Here is a 20,592-nt window from a genome sequence, read left to right as displayed (position 1 = left end):
CCTGGCAATCAAAGTAGTCCCATACAACCTCTTCCTCCTGAAGGTTGTCGATCAAGAACCGGTATCGTGCAACTGGAAGAAGCTTTTCACCATTGTATCTGAAGGAACTGGCTCGGACTGGCACATGCCGGAGGAACCAAGACTGCAAGGCATAGATGCATCCTTTGACTAGGATCGACTCTCCGAGTGCGAAACGAGTCAACCCTCGGTATAGAAAGGCGAGTGCGGCTATGGCTATTGAGAGGTGGCTGGTCTGTCGACTTCCCCATCTCCTTAGAAGCTGAACTATTCTGATATCCATGTAATTTCGTCCGTCGGGAAAGAAAGCCAATCCCGTCGTGCACAGAACCATCGCATGCTGAATTCTCTCTCGAGCTGTCCTAGACAATGAGCTGACTTTCACAAATGTCCCATACTGTCTGTAGATTTCAAGCAGATCCACATATTCGTTCCCATCCTCCTCTATCAATGGCCAAGACTTGCGTCCTGTCATGCGAGCTAAGGCATCCTTAGGGTCCAGACCCTTAACATTAATCAGAAACTCTTTCTTCAATGGATCTCCAGGCTGACCGGCTGGCTGGGGCAATCCCATGATCTCTGAAAATTCATCCATCAGCACTGTCATCTCGCCCCACGGGAACCAGAAGGTAGAAGTGCTCGGATTCCACCGCTCTGCTAGTGCATGGATCAAGTTGTCGTTGACTGTCTGCTTTCCCACTGCGGACGCCAGTTCCAATCCACACTCGTCCAGATGGTCCGGAAACATACGAGAGAAGTTCTTGAACCATGAATAATACCACCGGGGAATAAAGGATCCGGTGCTGAGGACTCGATGTTCGGGAAGACGTTGTCGCACCTCGTAGGAGATGTGACCCTCAGGGAAGACTGAATCAAGTTGACTGGATGCCATCGGACTGGAAGACATGAAAATTGGAATAAGATTTGAGAAAAATACAGGAATTTTGAGAAAAATGTAGGCACGATAAAAATAAAGCAGGAAATTCGAGATCCAAAAGACAGGAAAGATGAAAAATCACCTGGAGTTTTGGAGGAAATTAAGGGAAATTTGGAAAATCGTCCAGGGTTTGATGAAAAATGGAAAATGAAGTATTTGAAAAAAATCGTCCAAGGTTTTAAAACATGGACAGTACATGGACATAGATTGGGGAATTTTGAGAAAATCGTCCAGTATTTTAGAAAATTGAGGAAAATATGGAAAATAAAAGGAAATAACATATTCAATCAAATTCTACACAAACAAGCATGCACATACAGCATTCCCTAAAAGCTGACTCTAGATGCACAAATTTTGAAATAGCTGCAGGACCTTAATCCTAACTCTAAGGTTCAGATCAACTGTATCCAATCCAGTTATGCCTATATACTCAAGCCAAGGCTCGATGTACGTGGCATAAAATCAAATTCTCCGGTTCTAGGTTCAAGTTTTCCAACATCCTTGAGCACCTGCCGATATACGTTGGACTATGGCCCTTGGTACGTGGCAGGGGGGTTTTCACCCAAATAGGTGGCCTAGTTGTGAGGCTCTGTCCCGAACTATGGTTCTGGAAGAGAGCCCAGCAACGTGAAGACCGGGACAATATAGGTGGGGTGGTTTTTGAAAAACATGAGCACATGCAATCAAACAGAAGGCTCTAAGTCCTAAAGAGATAGAATTTTGAAATATTTAAAGAAGCAAACATTGTTTTCATACAATTCCTAAATTGAGGAGTGTTGTATTAGACCTAAGTCTATGTGAGCATGAATAATTCTCCTCAATATGGTTCTACCAAACCATACCTAGTCTATATGCATTCCATGTCAGCTGGGTTCAAGTCTAGGCTCCTAGGTTCACATGATATCATAAAGCAAAGCTGACATTCCATGGAAATCGATTTTGACAATTTGAACTAAGTAGAGCATTAGATTGATCAGGCAAAGACAGGTCCCATCACGATCGCCAAACCTGTTATCATCGCAAAATTTTACTTTTGCAAATCAAACTGACCTTTGAAATAGTTTTTGAAAATAACTCGCCTCTGTTTTTAAAATGCGGGAAAATTTCGTAGAATGGGACTCGCCTGTCGGTACGAGGTTCAACCGTTCCTGCCACCTTTAACAGGGGTAATTGAACCAAGGATCATTCTTACGCTCTACTCTATTCAACTTGTCTAAATCATATTCTAATTTCTAAATGCACATAGAATCAGGCATGTGCTATGAATTTTCAGAAAATGCACATTTGAAAACATGATGTTTGCTTTGAATGATTGAAATATTTAGAAAATGTAAATCTTGGAAAATCGTGAATTGGGATTTGAAATATACTTCTAAGAGAAATAAAATCGATTTTGAGGAATCCTTGACATTTGGTGAAAATCGATTCTGAGAGACTTGGTTTCTCTGAATTCAAACTTGGAAATTGAAATTCTAACTTAGAAAATTTGAATTTGGAACTTGGGAAATACTTGAAATATTCTTTGAAATTCAATGCTTTTGGGAAAATCGATTTTGCTATAAGACTTAGGAGATTTTGAGGAATTCAATTTCCTTGACTTGGATTTTGAATTGGAGTTGACAAATGCATGAAATGAATGAATATGGATTTGAGGAATTGAGAAATACTTTTTGTATTTTTGAGAAATGCAGTGCATTTTGAAGTTAGCCTAAGAGTGTAGGCTGAATGTGCCTAATGTGAAGATTATAAATCTGAGTATCATTCGTATTCTGACTATGGCCATAAATACAAATTCCACCAAGTTTATAAACTTCATAAAAGCTAGTGCATGTGCCATTCGTGTAAACCATGGTGAATTTGTAAAAATATGCATGAATCATTATCCATCACACATTAAAATTATAAAAATAAACTATATGCAATGCAACCTAAGCTAAGTAGGAAATATAAATTCTTATTCCAAAGTTTAATTACAAATTACATCACTATTGAAATTTAAATACATGAAAAATAAAGTCTTCAATGTACCTGCAAAACTAGAGAACTTGGTTAATGAATATATGTTGGCTTTTCTAGATTTATCCAACAATATCAGGAAATTGTTGGATTTTGCTAGATATAAGCCTTTTTGCCATGATTCCCTTAAATCAAAATGATAAATGTAACGCCCCGGATTTCCAAAACAAAGCTAAGTTAAAATTTTCATGAATTTCTTTTTTTTTCTTTGCAGCGGAACTTAGAAAAGCTTTTAGCAGCAGAATAAGACGATAATGAGTCGTCGGTTTTAGAAAACTCCGAGTACGTTGCAGGTATGTGGCCAAGCAACTCATTGACCACCAAAGTGTTTCATTTTATCGAAAACATATGTTTATTACAACACTACTGCTTAGAAAAGTAGTGAAGGTTCAATAAAAAGGAAGCAGTACAACTCTGTCTAGAGAAACCCTGGAACTCGATGCCGCCTTGCTCCGCATATCGCCACGCAGGTTCAACACCTGAAATCCCCATTAAACGGGGTCAGAACCACTGATGGTCTGGTAAGTAGGCAAACACCTATCTATTCAACTCAAGTAAATGCATAGACCACTCAGGGTCGCAGTTCGTAATACGATGCTCAAGCCTCCATGACTTAGCGTATATCGCAAAAGCCTCATCAGGGCTATGAGTTGAACATCCACGCAAGTCTTCATGACTTCGCATAAGCCTCTTCAGGGCTGTGAGTTAGAATAACCGCTTAAGTCTCTACGACTTAGCCTTGACTTCCTCAAAGTCACGAATGGATGTCTAGCTCAAGCCTTTATGCTTGGCACATCCGTATCCGACGAATCTAAGGACAGCTCTCCGAGCTTCACTTAGTCGTACGGATATCAATGGGGTTCTTTCCCAATCGGTACAGTAGTATACCGACCATGACACCTTCACAAAGGTTATGCAGGACTGACTCAACAACGTCATCCACTCATACATTCAAAGTAGCGCTGTACCTAAGCTAATGCTTTGTTTCGATAATTGCACCTCCCCCTGGGCTTAGGTGACTCATATCTGGGCGACAACGCGACGATCTGGGGGTTGATTATTCTATGTATTTTAGATACCCCAGAGGCCTGTTGACCCCATCCCCCTAGTAGGACGGTACAGCATACCAGAAGAGATCCTTACTAGGTATCCGAATGCATTCTGCTACTGCAGTAGTTGGGTTCAATCCTTAGATATTTAAGGATAACCACGACCTCCATACCTCTGAGTGACGAAGGCCATCAATGAACTCTATCAGGTTCAGGTGAAATATATATCACTCAAGGTTGCGCCATCACCGTCTTCCTCGGTGAGAAATTCTGAAAGGGGCCTGCCGGTCTTACAATTACTTGACGAACATTGCATGCCTATAGGGCAGCCTTTGAGAAGTATGTACCCGACCCCAATCAACCACACGGTTTTCACCGTGGAACAAAGGTTTTATTCATATGCATGCTTAACTCTGCTCTCGGCACTTCGGCCTTGACGAGCACTTCACCTCTTTCGGTGGAAACAACACACTCCGGCTCAGCGGTCCTTAAGAGTCTGGTTGTCTGATAATTCTCAATGAGCATGCACATGACTCGATCTCTACGGATCGGCTACTCTACGTATTTTTACGCAACGAGCTTAGGACCTCGTCAAGGTGCTACCACTACTTTGGCGCAACGGCCCTTACAAGTATGGTGCCCTTGCAGGTGTCAGGGAGACGAGTCATTCTGACATCGTTCCAACAAAGGACATCATTGTGTCACTTAACTGGTTCTGGCAGCTCTTCTGCCAACTATTCTGTCAACACCTTCTCTGCTCTACCGGTAGTGGTGCGACGAACCTTTCTACATCGTAGAAGGCGTTCCATAACTGGGTAGCACTTCTGCTACGTTCTTTCTGAGCCATTCTTTAGCTCCTTCAGGAATTTCAGCAGCACTTCCTCTCTTTAACGGAGAAAGCGTGCGTTTTCTTTTATCCATTTCAGCGGCATCTCCCCTCTTTGGTGGGAAATTGCTACGCTTAACTCGGGAAATGGATGCGCACCGTTGTGCATACTTTGCATCCATCAAGGTTGCAGGAACCTTGGGCCATAGCCAGACCATACGTAATTGATTTAGTCTTTACGTAAAGAGCATTTTGCTAAAAGGCGAAGCCTTTCCAATAGGGGCTTCATTCGTCAAGCAGAATCTTGTACGAGGAGCGGTAAGGGAATCACATGGGCGATTTTGGAGTTGATCTCCATTTGAACGCTCACTTACGCGCCATATATGTAATATAAGCAGAAGCCTGTGCTTTATACAGCGGCGGCGTAAAGGAAATGCATATACTATTGTTCAGGGTGTGTAACTGAATGAAATATTCTACATATATAACAAAACAGGAGCCTTGGCATCGTTCGACGTGACGGCGTAAGTAAATACATTGCAGAAAGCAGGAGCCTTGGCATCGTTCGACGCGACGGCGTAAGTAAATGCATAATCGGAAGTGCAGTAATCGTAAATTGCAGAAAGCAGGAGCCTTGGCATCATACGACGCGATGGCAAAGGTAAATTACATGGCCTGTGCGATATAAGACGCGTTGGCGGTATCAGCAGATATACACCTAGATCTGTATCCAACGATAGTTACGAGGCGAGCGAGTGAACACCGAAGTGTCCTAGAGGGCTCAACCAAGAACTAGGGTGAGATACTATTTTGAAGAACGCATATACTGCGTGTTCGAACATATATATATCCGACGATAGTTATGAGGCGAGCGCGTGAACACCGAAGCGTCCTAGAGGGCTCAACCAAGAACTAAAGCAAGATACTACTTCAGAAAGTATATGCTATATACAAACAATCAAATACTTGAGAGAGATGGTTTAATGAAGCGAACTTACTTCAAATCGTGGAAGAAACGACTCCGGGTTGCTTCTTTGGCTTCGAGCCTTCCTTCGAGAGGTTAGACTAAGTCAGATGAAGCTGACTTAGTTGAGAAAGAGGTAGAGTAGGTCAAGCTACTCAACCCAAGTGGTTTGAACCAAACAGGGTTCGATCCAAATCTACTGGGTTCAGCAGGTTCGAACTCAGCTCAAGTAGGCTAGGTCTGGGTTCAGAAATCCAAACCAGAATCTGGACCAAAAAGGACTTTGACTTTGACTTCAACCCTAACTAGGTTCAAGCCAAGTCAACTGGGTTTGGACTTAGTCAAGTAGGTTCAGACCTAGGTCAAGTGGGTTAGGACCAGGTCAGGCAGGCTAAGACCAGATCAGGCAGACTCAGGCTAAGTCAGGTAGGCTCAGACCTACTGGGCTTGGTAGGGGAGGTTTTAGGAAGTAGGAGAGAGAAAGAGGAGGCTAGAAAGGGGGGGGGACGATTTTTTCTAAAGGGGAGGGCCTTTATTTATAGGAAATGAAACTTGGGCCCCAAGTTTCCCCTTTAACCATTTGCCCTTGGCTTCTTTTTAATGCCAAGAGGTTCCTTGGTGTGGGGCCCACTTGGATATTCCATGGGATATTTTTTTGGGTCCCACCAGATATTTTCTGAGGAATATTCCTGTGGGTCCCACCAATATTTTCGTGGGTCCCGCAAGGATTTCGGGTTTTCGGCGATTTTTTTCCGAAAAATTCTGAGTACGCCATTCCCTTTGTATTGACGTAACTAAGAAAGTTGGCTCGCAGGAATCCTTTGATTTCGTTCAGGTAGGAAGTTATGGCTTCCAGAGTGTTTGGGCATATATTCGCGATTCGACGAATATCCTAAGTATAATTGGCTCGCAGGAATTGATTCGTTTCGCATTATGAGAAAAAATGCTATTTTTACCGGTAAATGTCTCATGAATTTTATTCAGATATTTTTTGAAAAATTGCGGGTCTTACATCATTACCCCCTTAAAGGAATTTCGTCCGCGAAATTCAGCTAAGAGTACAAGGTGAAGAGTTCAGGATATTTATCCCGCATATCCGATTCGGGCTCCCAAGTGCAATCATCGACTCCGTGATGTTTCCATCTGTGATCATTGCAAAATTTTTCCTCTGTCTCTTGTTGGTTTTTCTCTCTTCCTTCTCTTTTCCTTCCCAACCTCTTATTTTCCTCCTTTTTGAAGGGAGAAAGATAAAAGACGAAAAGAAAGAGAGAAGAGAAAAGAAAGAAGGGAAAGAGAGAGAAGAGGAACTATTCTGCGCGGTCTCACTTGACCATAATTTGAAAATATTTAGAAATTTAACTCGCCTCCGTTTTTGAAAATATTGCGGGAAAATGGAGAGACGGGATTCGCTCGTCGGTACGAGGTTCGACCGTTCCTGGCGCCTTTACCAGGGGTAATCGAACCAAGGATCGAATCTATGCCTTTTGTTTTTGCCTAAATATAATCTAAGAATTTATTCTAACTCTAAATGCACAAAGAATCATGCTTGTGCAAATGCAGAAAATGTATGCTCCTTTTGAAAATTGATTTGGAAATTTCCAAGTATTCTGAGATGAACTTGGGAGGGAAGTGAAGGAATGATTGAATCTAACTTAGAACTTGGGATAGATCAGAGAAGTTCTAAGTTTTTGAAGTAAATCAGAGTTTTGGAAGAATGAATCTTGACTTGGAGAGAAAATGATCTAAAGCTTTGAAATGAAAAGGAAATGAATTTTCAAAGTCAGAAATGGACTTTTAATTTAATCATGGGTTTAGGAGAAGAAGATGAAATTTTAAAGTGATATTGGCTTTGAATCTTAGAATGGGTCTGAGGAAATCAAATGGTATTTAATAATGGAAATGGATTTAGGGAACTCAGATGAGATCTAGAAATTGACTTGGATTTGAAATCTAGATTTTGAAATTGAATTGGATCTCAAAATGGACTAAGACCCGGGATCTGAGATCTAATGTAAAATTGGGTTCTGGATCCTAAGATGGATTTGGATCTGAAGTCTGGATTCTAAAGAGGAATTGGATCTGAAGTTTGGGATCCAATATGAGTGTTGAATCCTGGATCCTAAAGAGGAATTGGATCTGAAGTCTGGGATCCAATATGAGTGTTGAATCTTGGATCCTAAAGAGGAATTGGATCTGAAGTCTGATATCCAATATAGAGTTGGACTCTGGATCCTAGAATGGATTTGGATCTGAAGTCTGAGATCCAATGTAGAATTGGGTTCTGGATCCTAAGAATTTGGAATTTGGATCTGAATCTGAGAGCCAAAGTAGGGTTGGATTCTGGATCCTAAGAATTGGAATTTGGATCCGAATCTGAGATCCAATGGTAGAATGAGGATCTGGATCCTAAATGAATTTTGGATTTGTGATTGGAGATCCAAAAGTGGAATAAGGTTTTGGATCCTAAATGGAATTTGGATCCGTGATGGGAGATCCAAAAGTGGAATGGAATTTATACTTGGAAATCTGGATCCAAGTTGAGATTAGGATTTGTCTTTGGATTTGGGTTTTGAAAGTCCAAATGGGACTTTTGAAGATGGATCTGGGTTTTGAAAACCCAGATGGAACTTTAGGAAAGTTTGGATTTTGAGATTCAGAATCAATCTCAACTTTGATTTAAAACTTGAAGAAAACTTATTTTTGAATCAGAAGATGGATCAGAAACTTCAAAGTTAAATTGAACTTTGAAATTGGATGTTGAATTGAGTTGGAATTTTGGAATTTCAAAATTGATTTGAGAATTTGAATTTATAAATGAACTTCAAAGTCAATTTGGACTTTGAATTTGGAGCTTGAATTTGGAATGAGTCAAGAATATAAAGATGGAATTTTGAAATTTCAAAGTCAAATTGGACTTTGAACTTGGAATTTAAATCTTTGAAATAAGATAGAAGAATGAATTAAACTATAGACTTAAGAAAGATATTTGAGATCTCTTGGATTTTGGAAAAGAATTTTGAAAAATGTGATGTAATTCTATCCTATATGATGAATGGATTTGAATAAGTTTGAAATTGGAATTTGAAAATCATATCTCATTCTTCAAATGAATTTAAACAAGACTAATGATATAATACATTCCTGACTATGGTCATTGAATGTATTATATAATAGTCATATCTAAATTCAAGTGAAGGATAAAATACCCTTTTGGTGCTTTTATAGAATTTAAAATGAAATTAACCCTCAATATACCCTGACTATGGCCATTGGTATATATTTTGAGTTAATTTTAAGTTAAATTCTGATAAAAGAAGAAAATATTTAAGAAAATATGATGAAATTTTGAAGTTGGATCCAGTGCGGATCCAATGTTATTTTATAAAAGATAAAATCCTAAGTCTTGTTTACATCCCGACTATGGCCGTTGATGTAAATCATCAACTTAGGATTAATTTACCTTTTATGAAATGGTGCACGTGCCATTCGTGTAGTCATTTGTGAGATTTTGAGAAATAAAGGAAAAATGCATGAAGAACAAGTAATTCATGATATTTACAATGCTCATTCATTCTAATCTAAGGCTGGAAATGTAGAGTTTTCATGATCTTATTTATTTACAACGATTGGATTTGAGAACATCAAAAATATTTTGATCACATCCTTCCTTATATTCCTGCCAGATAGAATTTGCACAAAAGGAGATGAAAAATATGAGTGTAAGTGACTATCCAAAATCTTATACAGATGCTTGGTCTACCCTGTGTTTATGAGAAAACACACATATACGTAGAAATATATATGTACGAAGAGAGAAGGAATTTACAGTGGTTCCTATGAGCCACTTGTAAAAAAATGATAAAGATATGATGATTATGATAGTTCAAGAATGAAATATCATAAAAGGAAGAGAAGAATTTACAGTGGTTCCTATGAACCACTTGTAAAAGAATGATAAAAATATGACGATTATGATAGTTTAAGAATGAACTATCATAAAAGGAAGAGAAGAATTTACAATGGTCCCTATGAACCACTTGTAAAAAAAATGATAAAAAAAAAATGATGATTATGATAGTTCAAGAATGAACTATCATAAAGAGAAGAATTTACAGTGGTTCTTGTGAACCATTTGTAAAAGAAAAAAAAATATGATGATTATGATAGTTCAAGAATGAAATATCATAAAAGGAAGAGAAGAATTTACAGTGGTTCCTATGAACCACTTGTAAAAGAATGATAAAAATATGACGATTATGATAGTTCAAGAATGAACTATCATAAAAGGAAGAGAAGAATTTACAATGGTCCCTATGAACCACTTGTAAAAAAATGATAAAATAAAAAAAAATGATGATTATGATAGTTCAAGAATGAACTATCATAAAGAGAAGAATTTACAGTGGTTCTTGTGAACCATTCGTAAAAGAAAAAAAAAATATGATGATTATGATAGTTCAAGAATGAACTATCATAAAAAGAAGAGAAGAATTTACAGTGGTTCTTGTGAACCATTTGTAAAAAATCTGGTAAAAACGTGATGATTATGATAGTTCAAGAGTGAACTATCATAAAATGAAAAGAAGAATTTACAACGGTCCTCGTGAACTACTGTGAAAACACAACAGTTATGGTAGAGCTACTATAGAGGAAAAGAAGATACAGTGGTTTGTCATGAACCACTGTAAAGACACAACAAGATGTTGATTGAATCAGCAATATATCAGTTGGACTCAGAAGGTTAAAGAAAGGACCTGAATAAAAAAAAAAAAAATAGACCATACAGTTACTTGGAGAATACTTTCTAGTCATGTTCACCATAGCAGCAACGGATATGATACTCAAAAAGCATACCTTTCAGAAATCAAAGGATCAATTACAGTTGTATGACTTTTATTTCTTTCTATTGTTTAAGCAACAATATAAGGATCCAATAATGACTATAGCAGCTCAAAAGGATGAAAAGGAAGGTTTATATTAGTCAAATGCTTTGATTGCAGCACAATATTTAAGTTTCAATTTGAAATACCAAGCAATATGATAATCATGCAAAAATGGATTAAAGGTCTCTCATAAACAAACGACCCAGATCTGTTTGTTTGAGATATCCTTATAAGTACAGATGATGTGAGACATACAGTACTGAACAAATGGCAAAATATAGCTTTAAAGGTCAAAGAATTTAAATGCAGAACTATATATATATGCTGTTACGTGGTGATCATATCATCAGATGAGCAAAATTGTTAACTACACAGGCTGCCGAAACATGATACAGACTTTTTTTTTTTTTTACAATCTCTTTGATGAAGTTAATAGGGATATGACAGTAAGCATGTCACTCTAAAAAAAAAACTCTGCTAAGTTGCATTGCTTACCTCAACCTTCTGGGAAGATGGAGAATCTCGTGACTTACCACCTCTAGAATTAAGTGAGTTCTCTACTTGCTCTCTGAAGAAAACTACAAAGGAATGGGTTAGAGAGCCTCCTGAAACATGCAATTCCATTAATAAGGATGCCAAACTCTTTTGATCTGATTGAGTTATCCCTCAAAACAGGCATGCCCAACAGATTAGAAACCTTTATGTCACACTCATATACAGATTTTAAGAGATCTCCTAGATGCTCTGCAACCTAAGGTTTTGGATTGAACTTACTGTTCTCACTTTGAAAGCTTCCCTGGTTGCATTGGGGAACCATCTCAAAAAGAAAAAAAACAGAAAAAAAACAGAAAAAAGGCTAACGAGAAGCATCATGAAGAAAATGGGTCACTGATGAGCAAAACAATCGCTGAGAATTACTGCGACTGGAATGGTCCTATCACCTGATTAAGGTTGGAATGTGATTGTGTATCCAAAGTTTTGAAACGTGGTTCGGTATCCCTTTACTGATCCAGATGATTGATTCCAATATCAACAACATTCAGTAATTGCTGGAATTTGCAGTAACCTTTAATAATCTCACACGATTTCAAGGATCGAACGTGAATCAAAATCATGCATATCATTATCAAACATTCTACTCAATAGATTTTCAATCATTAAAGCTCTCAAGTATTCATAAATTAAGAGGAGTATACTTGCAGACATTCTGAAATTTGGATTTGATCATTAAGACTTTTAGTCTTTTATCATTCCGTCAATTCGGCAGACAAACTTTCAAAGACTCAGCAGGAATCCGACGCCCTTTATAAATCTGGATTTTACTTTGAAGATCTGATCCAGATTTCTGATTAAATTCATATTTCTGATCAATTTTAGATATTCACTCAATCTATGTTTGTTTTTTCATTCAATAAAGGAACAGTGAATAACTGATCAGTGGTCAAACAGCGACAGAATCATGATGCATATCAGTATCAGAACTAAAGGAGAAAAGAAAAGAAAAGAAAATGCCTAAAACTATAGTGAAAGACTGAAAGTTAAATATGAGATGAAAGAGGAGAGAGAGCAGAACGACGGAAGGAGCATCCACTTAATTCAAACATCTCTAAATCCAAACATTCAATAATAAGTTGCAAAATGAAGAACAAATCGCCAGAACATAATATTCCATTAGTTTTGCAAACACGTAGATTGATAATGCTATAGGCAAATCAATGCTATGTTGGATGCGTGAGCAGGGCAAGGATAGAAAAATCAATGGACAAAACCACAGAGGAGAGGAAAGATAAATAACGGATGATGCAAGAAAATCGGGTTGATTCAGATGAATCGGAGAGATTCATTAAGTCCGATATCATGAACTGAACAAAGATACATTGCAGAATCAAACAAAGAAAATAGAGATGGTAACGCTAAGGAAATGTCGGAATTAAGAAATTCCGTTTATTATTGCACAGGAGAGGGATCGATGGTGCTATAAGCAGCCCTGATCACAGCCCGATGGTGCGTTTAATGGAAGAAACCAAAAAAAAAAAAAAACTAACAGGAAGTTTAGGGAAAATAACAAAGGAAGAGGAGTGCTTACAGACGCGTTGCCGAAGTAGAAATGGGACTTCTCTTCTTCTAGGGAAACCTTGAGGGAAGAAGAAGGTTGGGGACGAGAGCGAATCAGAGGAAATCGTCAAGTGGATGAGTGGAGAACGGATGAGAGGAACTGCAAGATGGCGACCGATTGATGCTCTTTTTCCTTTTTTTCTTTTCCCTTTCTCTGGTCGATCCCTTGCAGCTGCTTATATAGGGGGTGGGAGACGGATAGGGAAGGAAACAATTAGCGTCCAATGGTGGATGCGAGAGGCGACTGTTGATCGAAGGGCAGAGGCTGATGGGCGATCGACGATCGAAGGGCAGTTTGTTGTTGATCGAGGGTTGAGGATGGGGAAGCCGTTCCGTGAGAGGGGAGGAGCTTGATGTCGCACATGGGGCTGGCATGGAAAGGCAGAAGGCCTGCGAGACCGTTGAAGATGAACGGAGGAGGCCCCAGGCCACGGTGATCGAAGGTGGCTGAAGAAGAGGGATGCACATGGGGGTGGTCGGCCATGGAGGGAGAGAGGCGAAAGTGAGGGGGGAAAGCGAGTTAGGGTTTTCAAAACCCTAACTCGATCTTTAAACATCGAAAATCGGTTTTTCCAAAAAGGGGCCTTCTTTTCAAGTTTTCCTAAAAAGGTGGTTAAAGGTGAGTTTTTCGGAAAAAGTTTTCAAAAACCACGTAGTTTTTCCTAATTTCTTTGGTTTTTTGCATGATTTTTCCATTTTTTTGTATTTTTAGAATAAAATCCTAAAGTTTGTAAGAAAACAAGGATTAAAACTAATTTTTTTGTATTTTTTCATTTTTTTGTATTTTTCTAAGAAATATTTAAAAATGTTTTCTCAAGAATTTCGGGCCATCTTGGGGAAAATTTCTTCCAAAAAAAAAGGGGTTTGGACCCAAGTTTTGAGGAAATGTTCGAGTTTTAAACCTCGAATCGAGAAATACAACTCGATGGATCCAAACGGATACCGGACGAAGTGTTTGAGTTTTTCAAAAGATTATTTTGGTAATTTTGAGAATTTAATTTAAAATTGGATAATGAAGCTCAAATTTGGATTTTGATAATGGATCCGAATCCGAAATTGAGTCAGATATGGAAAATGAATTTAATTTCAACCAAATTTTGAGAAACAAAAGGGGATTTAGATTTAAAACTGACTCAATTACCCAGAAAATGGGGACAAAGGGCAGAAAGGGGATATTTACAACATTTTGAAAAATTTGGGGTGTTCACAGATGCCCCTCTTTGCTACTAAGCCGGTTGAAAGCCGAGCTTAGTGGCAAAGAAACACTCTAAATTTTGAAAAATGCCCCAGTCAGCTGATCCGAGCTGGGTGTGGAAGAATTATTTTGAAAATACGGCTTGCCAGGCTTGAAACCTTATCCTGAATGGTCCCGGGGGGATGAAATCCTCGACAACGATACGACTGAATGATAGAAATGAGGAAATCGTGATGGGACTTTGAGTGAAAATCCCAGGGATGGTGATAGATAAGAATTTTGATCAAGTTTCATGGGTGAGATAAGATCAGCCCTTTAGAATGACTCAGGTTTAGCCCTTAACCTGGATGGAACGAAGATAGATCAAGATAATTTGGATGGGGGAAAGGAAATATAAACGGACCTCGATGGGACATTTTGAGAGAAATGCCTTGTGAGATGAAATTTAAAACATGATCCTTTCCTAGATGGATGTACAGAACATGGATTCCTTTGTGGGAAAAACTATGATGGGACGGGAAGAATTACCTCGTCTAAGCGAGGCTCAGGTTTAACCCAAACCTGAAAGGGAGGTACCTCACGGAGTGAATGTGAACACCCCAAATTTTTCAAAATCTTTTAAATATTCCATTTTTGACCCTAAATTCATTTTTTAAGCAAATGAGTCATTTCAAATCTAAATTCCAGTTCATTTCTCTAGTTTTATTGAAATTAAATTCATTTCATATGTTTAAATTGATTTTGGATCTGGATCCATTGTCCAGATTCAAATCTGAATCTTCTTGTTCAAATTTTAAATTAAAAATTATAGAAAATACCAAAAATAGCCTTTAAATAGCTCGGATAGTCCATTCGACATCCGTTTGGATCCATCACATTGAATTTCTCGATTCGAGTGTTAAAACTCGAACGTTTTCTCAAAACTTGGGTCCAGACCCACTCTTCTGAAGAAATTTCCCCGAAATGGTCGGAAATTCTCAGAAAAATACTTCTTGTAAATATTTCTCACAAAAATACAAAAAATTAGTGTTTAAAACTTAGTTTTCATAAAATCTTAGTTTTTCTATTACAAAAATACAAAAAATGGAAAATATAAATAGAAAAGAAACAAAATATATATATATATATATAGTTTTTGAAAACCCCTTTTTAAAAAACCATTCTTTTTGCCAAATAAAGCCTTTTGAAAACACCTTTTTGCAAAAAGATCGCTAAAAACCCCTCTTGGTAAAACCTTGAAAGTAAAAGGGGGTATATTGCAAAATCCTGTTTTAGGGTTTTTCATAAAAGAGGAACAACGCCTCTCTCTCCGCCCTTTTTCTCGAAAGTTCTCACTCGTCTTCCCCCTTCAGAAGGATCCTCCCCCAAAAAACCCTCCATGGCCGATCCCATGTGCGCCCTCCTTCCACCGAACCCTCCAGAGGATTCACTCAAGCCCTCCATCACCTGGATCCCCCCTAAGCCCTCCATCGCCAACCGAATCACCTTCTCGGTTCTTCCCTCTTCCCCTATTTAACAAACCCTATTGTTCCTCCAAAGGGACCGCTTCTTCACCTCCCCATTGGCATCTTCTTCTTCAATCCACCCGTTATCACCCCACCATTATCTCTCTGTTACTTCTTCTCCCCTCTTCCTCCTTCTCTCCCTGAGGGCTTCCCCTTTGAACCACTGCTCATCCCCGACTACCTCCAGGTTCGCCCATTGCTCTCGCATACCCATCGATTTCATCCATCTTACAGCAGCTTCTACCCTTGGCCCAACATTCCTTCATCAAGTTTCCTCTCCTTCTCTCTTCGTTGGAAAAGATTTTCAGAAGAAAAGCAAAAGGGAAGCTCTCTCCATCTCCAAGATATCCTGCGAGATCAAGGTAAGAGTTTCTTCTCTTTTCTCTTTTTGTTTTCTAATCTCCTCCTGATTCTCTTTTTAATCTTATTTCCTTGACGCACCATAGATTGTGTTGTGCTGCTGGTAGCAATTTCAACACAATCCCGTGCAACAATAACGGAATGGAATCGTTCCAACATCACCTTAGATTCATATATATACATATATATATAATTTTTTTCTTTTCCACCTTCTCCGATTACGTTTTTTTTTTTTTTTTTTTTTTTCAGTAGTACATTCCATTGGCTTCTGTTCGTAGCATTTCATTCATCCTAATATCTGTCTTACGCATTTATTCTTCTGCTTTAATGCAAGATGCTTTGCATCTCGATTTTTTTTTATTGTGCATGCTTTCTAATTTCTCTTGCAAATTATGTTATTTCTATCATTTTGTTAATGATGTTCTGCCATTTCTAAGGAGTTTTGCATCTCATGCACATCACATTCCCTCTATCCCCATTCCATTTGATTGTGATTCATTGACATTTATGTCTTCCCCCTTGATCTTTGTGCTGCAGCAATGAATCCAATCTGCTATAAGGATCCATTTGCCATGGAATCTTGTAAACTCTGCGTAATTTACATATCATAGACTATCTGTATATTGTGTTTGTTCTTTGCATATCAGTTATTTGTACAAATATGTTGGAGTCTGCATCCACCCTTGGAGAAAGAAACATCACGCGCCCTGTTAGAAGGTTTTGCTGTAAAAAAAAAAAAGAAGCAAATGGTTAATGACCGTTGATCAAAAAGGGGCTTGATTCATTCCAGCAATGCCCAATAATGTGATCACCCATTGTCTGATCAATATTGATTGGATCAAAATCCTTTTGGCAAAAGGAAAGGAACACAATCTGGAAATACATAAATCTGGGATGCCAAGACTGAGTGAAGGCCTTCCAGTAGAGGTTATGATTAACATTTTATATTGGATATACCTAAAGATACGAAAGTGGGGTATGCCTCTCAACCAATCTCCTTTTATCAGTATATTAATACCAATTTTGGTTGTGAGAATGTTAAGCTAAATCCATGGGGTATAGATTTTAATTTGACCTTAAAATAACCCTTGTTGGTATATATTTGAAACGTGAGGCACACTTAAACTGAAAATTTTGCTGAAGCAACAAATATAGTTCATCTTCTTATCAAGATCGACAAGCCTGCTACTTGCCTATGAGGATAATGCTTGAAACTGAGCCTTCCGTTCCTCGATGGGAGGAATTAAGATGGTGGATCTCCTGCTGTTTTCCTCTGTTCCAGGGACAAAATCTCCCAAAGATAAAAAGATAAAAGGGTTTGGTCATACCATCTCGCTATCAGCTTATGCATCATGGGGTCTTGGTGATAGTCCAGAAAATCACCAAATTTCTTTTATTTGGTTTGCAAGATTTTTAGATGACAATTGAGAATTTACATTGGTTGGTTTTTTTTTCTGTTTTACAGGAAAAATTGAATATAAATCCATTTAATGGTGAGAGCTTTAGTTACATTATCTTGTAAATAAGAGAATTTTTTTTTAAGCGTTGATTTGATTGGGCATGAATCAGCTTGAAGATATGACTTCCTGGAGGCCTGTTTGCATCTGTTATATCTGCAATATGGCTCCATCTGCTACACTCCAGTATGCTTCCAACATATACTGTTGTGGAGTAAAAATTTTTTTGCTGCTGATACAGAGTCTATAACAGAAATGATTAGTTCCCGGTTAGCTTTGCATAGCTATACAACTGCTGACATAGAATCCAGCGATGGCAATGTTTGAGTCAAGGTACAAAGAGGAATCATCAATTGCCAAATCATCGCATATATCTCAATTCAGGAGGTTATTTTTTTAGAAGGGTCGTACTGCGGTATCATCAACAAAGATGAAAGAGTTGGTGGAAATTATTGAAGGAGATCATCACTAATGCTCGTAATTGATGGTGCCAACCTTGTTTGTATAATGGCCAGTGATCCGGAAAATGTGCTTTTAATTTAGCAATTTTTAATTGCCTATTACTAACATCTTTTGTCTTGGATCATTATTTTCATATCTCCTGTTTACAATAGCATATGCTCTCTCTCTCTCTCTATCTCTTCAAGCCTCCCTGGTGAGTATATGATTCAATACATTTGGAAACTGTTAATTTGGGAATATACTAGATACTGACTTGGCTACTTGTTTCTTTGCAGGAGTATTTGATTACTCTCAGATATTGCGCATTTATCAGTTAAGTATCTAAGGTCGCCCCTGAAAGTTTAATTTAAATTTTTTTTTTCTCTTTTGCTATAAGATGTTGAGTTTCGGTAGTCTCATCCTTCTTTCTTTCTGTGCACAAATGACTCTCCATACACAGCTAGGAAATTATGTTTGCCCTTAACAGGTGTTACTTAGAGTATGGCAATTATCCTAGTATTTTCTGAATGATACCTGAAAGATGATGTTCCACATAAGGATACAAATCTGATGACAACTTTGCCACAAATTTGCTCAGGACTAGTTGGTCAGTACCTCAAAACTAGCCTAAACCATGTTCGGGTCACTAATAAATTCAGGCACTTTAAAGATAATAGTCATTAGTATGTTGAATAAGGAAGGTATATAGGCGTGTTGGTCCAAAGCATTATCAGTATGCATAGACCTAAGGTCAGATCACTATTTGACTGCAAGAGGAAACTTTTTTTTTTTTTTTTAGTGATGGTGCTGTAAATCAGTGACTGACTATATAAACATGTCATTCGCAACCAAGAGAATTTGGCTGTGATAAATCTCAGTTCTTTGATACGTTAAATATTCCTATCTTAATAAACCAACAGGCTGGGATTTCTTTATAAACTCCCTGTGAGGTAGCAGTCCATTGCTGTATGGCTGGGACTATTGAACCAATTAAAGGTGGGACCAATAACTTGACATTGGCTGTAGCAAATGGGGCCAATAATGTATCAATGACATAGATAGCTGTTGTTAGAGTCAGAATATACATACCTCTTCATGAAACCACCCTGCGTGTTCATTACAGGTTGTAGTCAGTCTGCATATAGGAATATCATCAAAAAGCATTGAACCCTGTATAGGAGTGAGGTTGTTACGTTTCACAGTAGTCTATCTCGAATCATCCTGGCTCTTGACTTCACCTATTATACATACCTTTCTCATTTAGCATGAGCCCAACACCTTAGATTAGGATCAATACAAATCACATACAATTTTGCTTTCAATAAAACATCTTTTTCCATATTGAGCTAACTCATTTCTTTGCAGGGAAGTCGTGGAAAACTTATACTGTTTTCTTAGACTAGAGATGTCATTATTTCAAATTTCAAGGATTGTAACAACTTAGATATAAATAGGAAATTCAAATTTCCAGCTTTTAGATAGAATGAATGAGCATCGTAAATATCATGGAATTCTTATTCTTCATGCATTTTTCCTTTATTTCTCAAAATCTCACAATGGTGAAACACGAATGGCACGTGCACCATTTTGTAAGAGGTAAATTAATCCTAAGTTGATGATCCATATCAATGGCCATAGTCAGAGTGTGGACAAAACTTGGGATTTTTATCTTTTACGAAATAACACTGGATCCACACTGGATCCGTTTTCAAAATTCATCATATTTCCTCAAATATTTTCTTCTTTTATCAGAATTTAACTTAAAATTAATTCAAGATATATACCAATGGCCATAGTCAGAGTATATTGAGAGTTAATTTCATTTTAAATTCTATAAAAGCACCAAATGTATTTCATTCTTCACCTGAATTTAAATATAGATTATTACATAATACATTCAATGACCATAGTTAAGGATGTATTATATTTTCAATCTTATTTTAATTCATCTAAAGAATGAAATAGCTTTTTCAAAAATCCAATTTCAAACTCTTTTCATTCATCACTTAGGATAGAACTGCATCATATTTTCCAAATTCCTTTTTCAAAACTCTAAGTGATGTAAATATCTTCTTCAATCAATCTTCAATTCTTGTAAAATCCTATTCATCTTTTCATTTTCAATTCTATTTCATTTTCCATCTCAAAGTCCAAATTTAACTCTGAGATTTCAAATTCATTTCATATTCAAATTTTCCAATTCAAATTCATTTTTAAAAAGTTCAATTTGATTTTGAAATTCCAAATTTAATTTATATTCAAAACTCCAATCAGATTTCAAAGTTCAATTTGACTTTGAAATTTCAAGTTCATATTCAAAATTTCCAATTCACAACAGAATTCAAGTCCAATTCGACTTTGAAATTCATTTGTATATTCAAGATTCAAATTCTAAATTTCATTTTTCAAGTTCAAATTCTTAATTCATCTTCTGAATTTAACAAACTCCAAATCCATTTTAGGATCCAGGATTCAAACTCATATTGGATCTCAGACTTCAGATCCAATTCCTCTTTAGGATCCAGGATTCAACACTCATATTGGATCTCAGACTTCAGATCCAATTCCTCTTTAGGATCCAGAGTCCAATTCCACTTTTGGATCTCAGACTTCAGATCCGATTCTCCTTTAGGATCCAGAACCCAATTCTACATTTGGATCTCAGACTTCAGATCCAAATCCATCTTAGGATCTAGAACCCAATTTTATATCGGATCTCAGATTTCAGATTTTAAATCCATCTTTAGATCCAATTTCATTCCCAATTCTAGATTTCAAATCCAATTCCATTTTCAGATCTCATCTGAACTCCCTAAATCCATTTCT

The sequence above is a fragment of the Nuphar pumila genome, chromosome 17 (genome assembly GCF_984573655.1).
Source record: "Nuphar pumila chromosome 17, dmNupPumi1.hap1.1, whole genome shotgun sequence".
Lineage (NCBI taxonomy): Eukaryota > Viridiplantae > Streptophyta > Magnoliopsida > Nymphaeales > Nymphaeaceae > Nuphar > Nuphar pumila.
The sequence above is the reverse complement of the archived record's forward strand: the minus strand, read 5'-3'. Positions refer to the sequence as shown.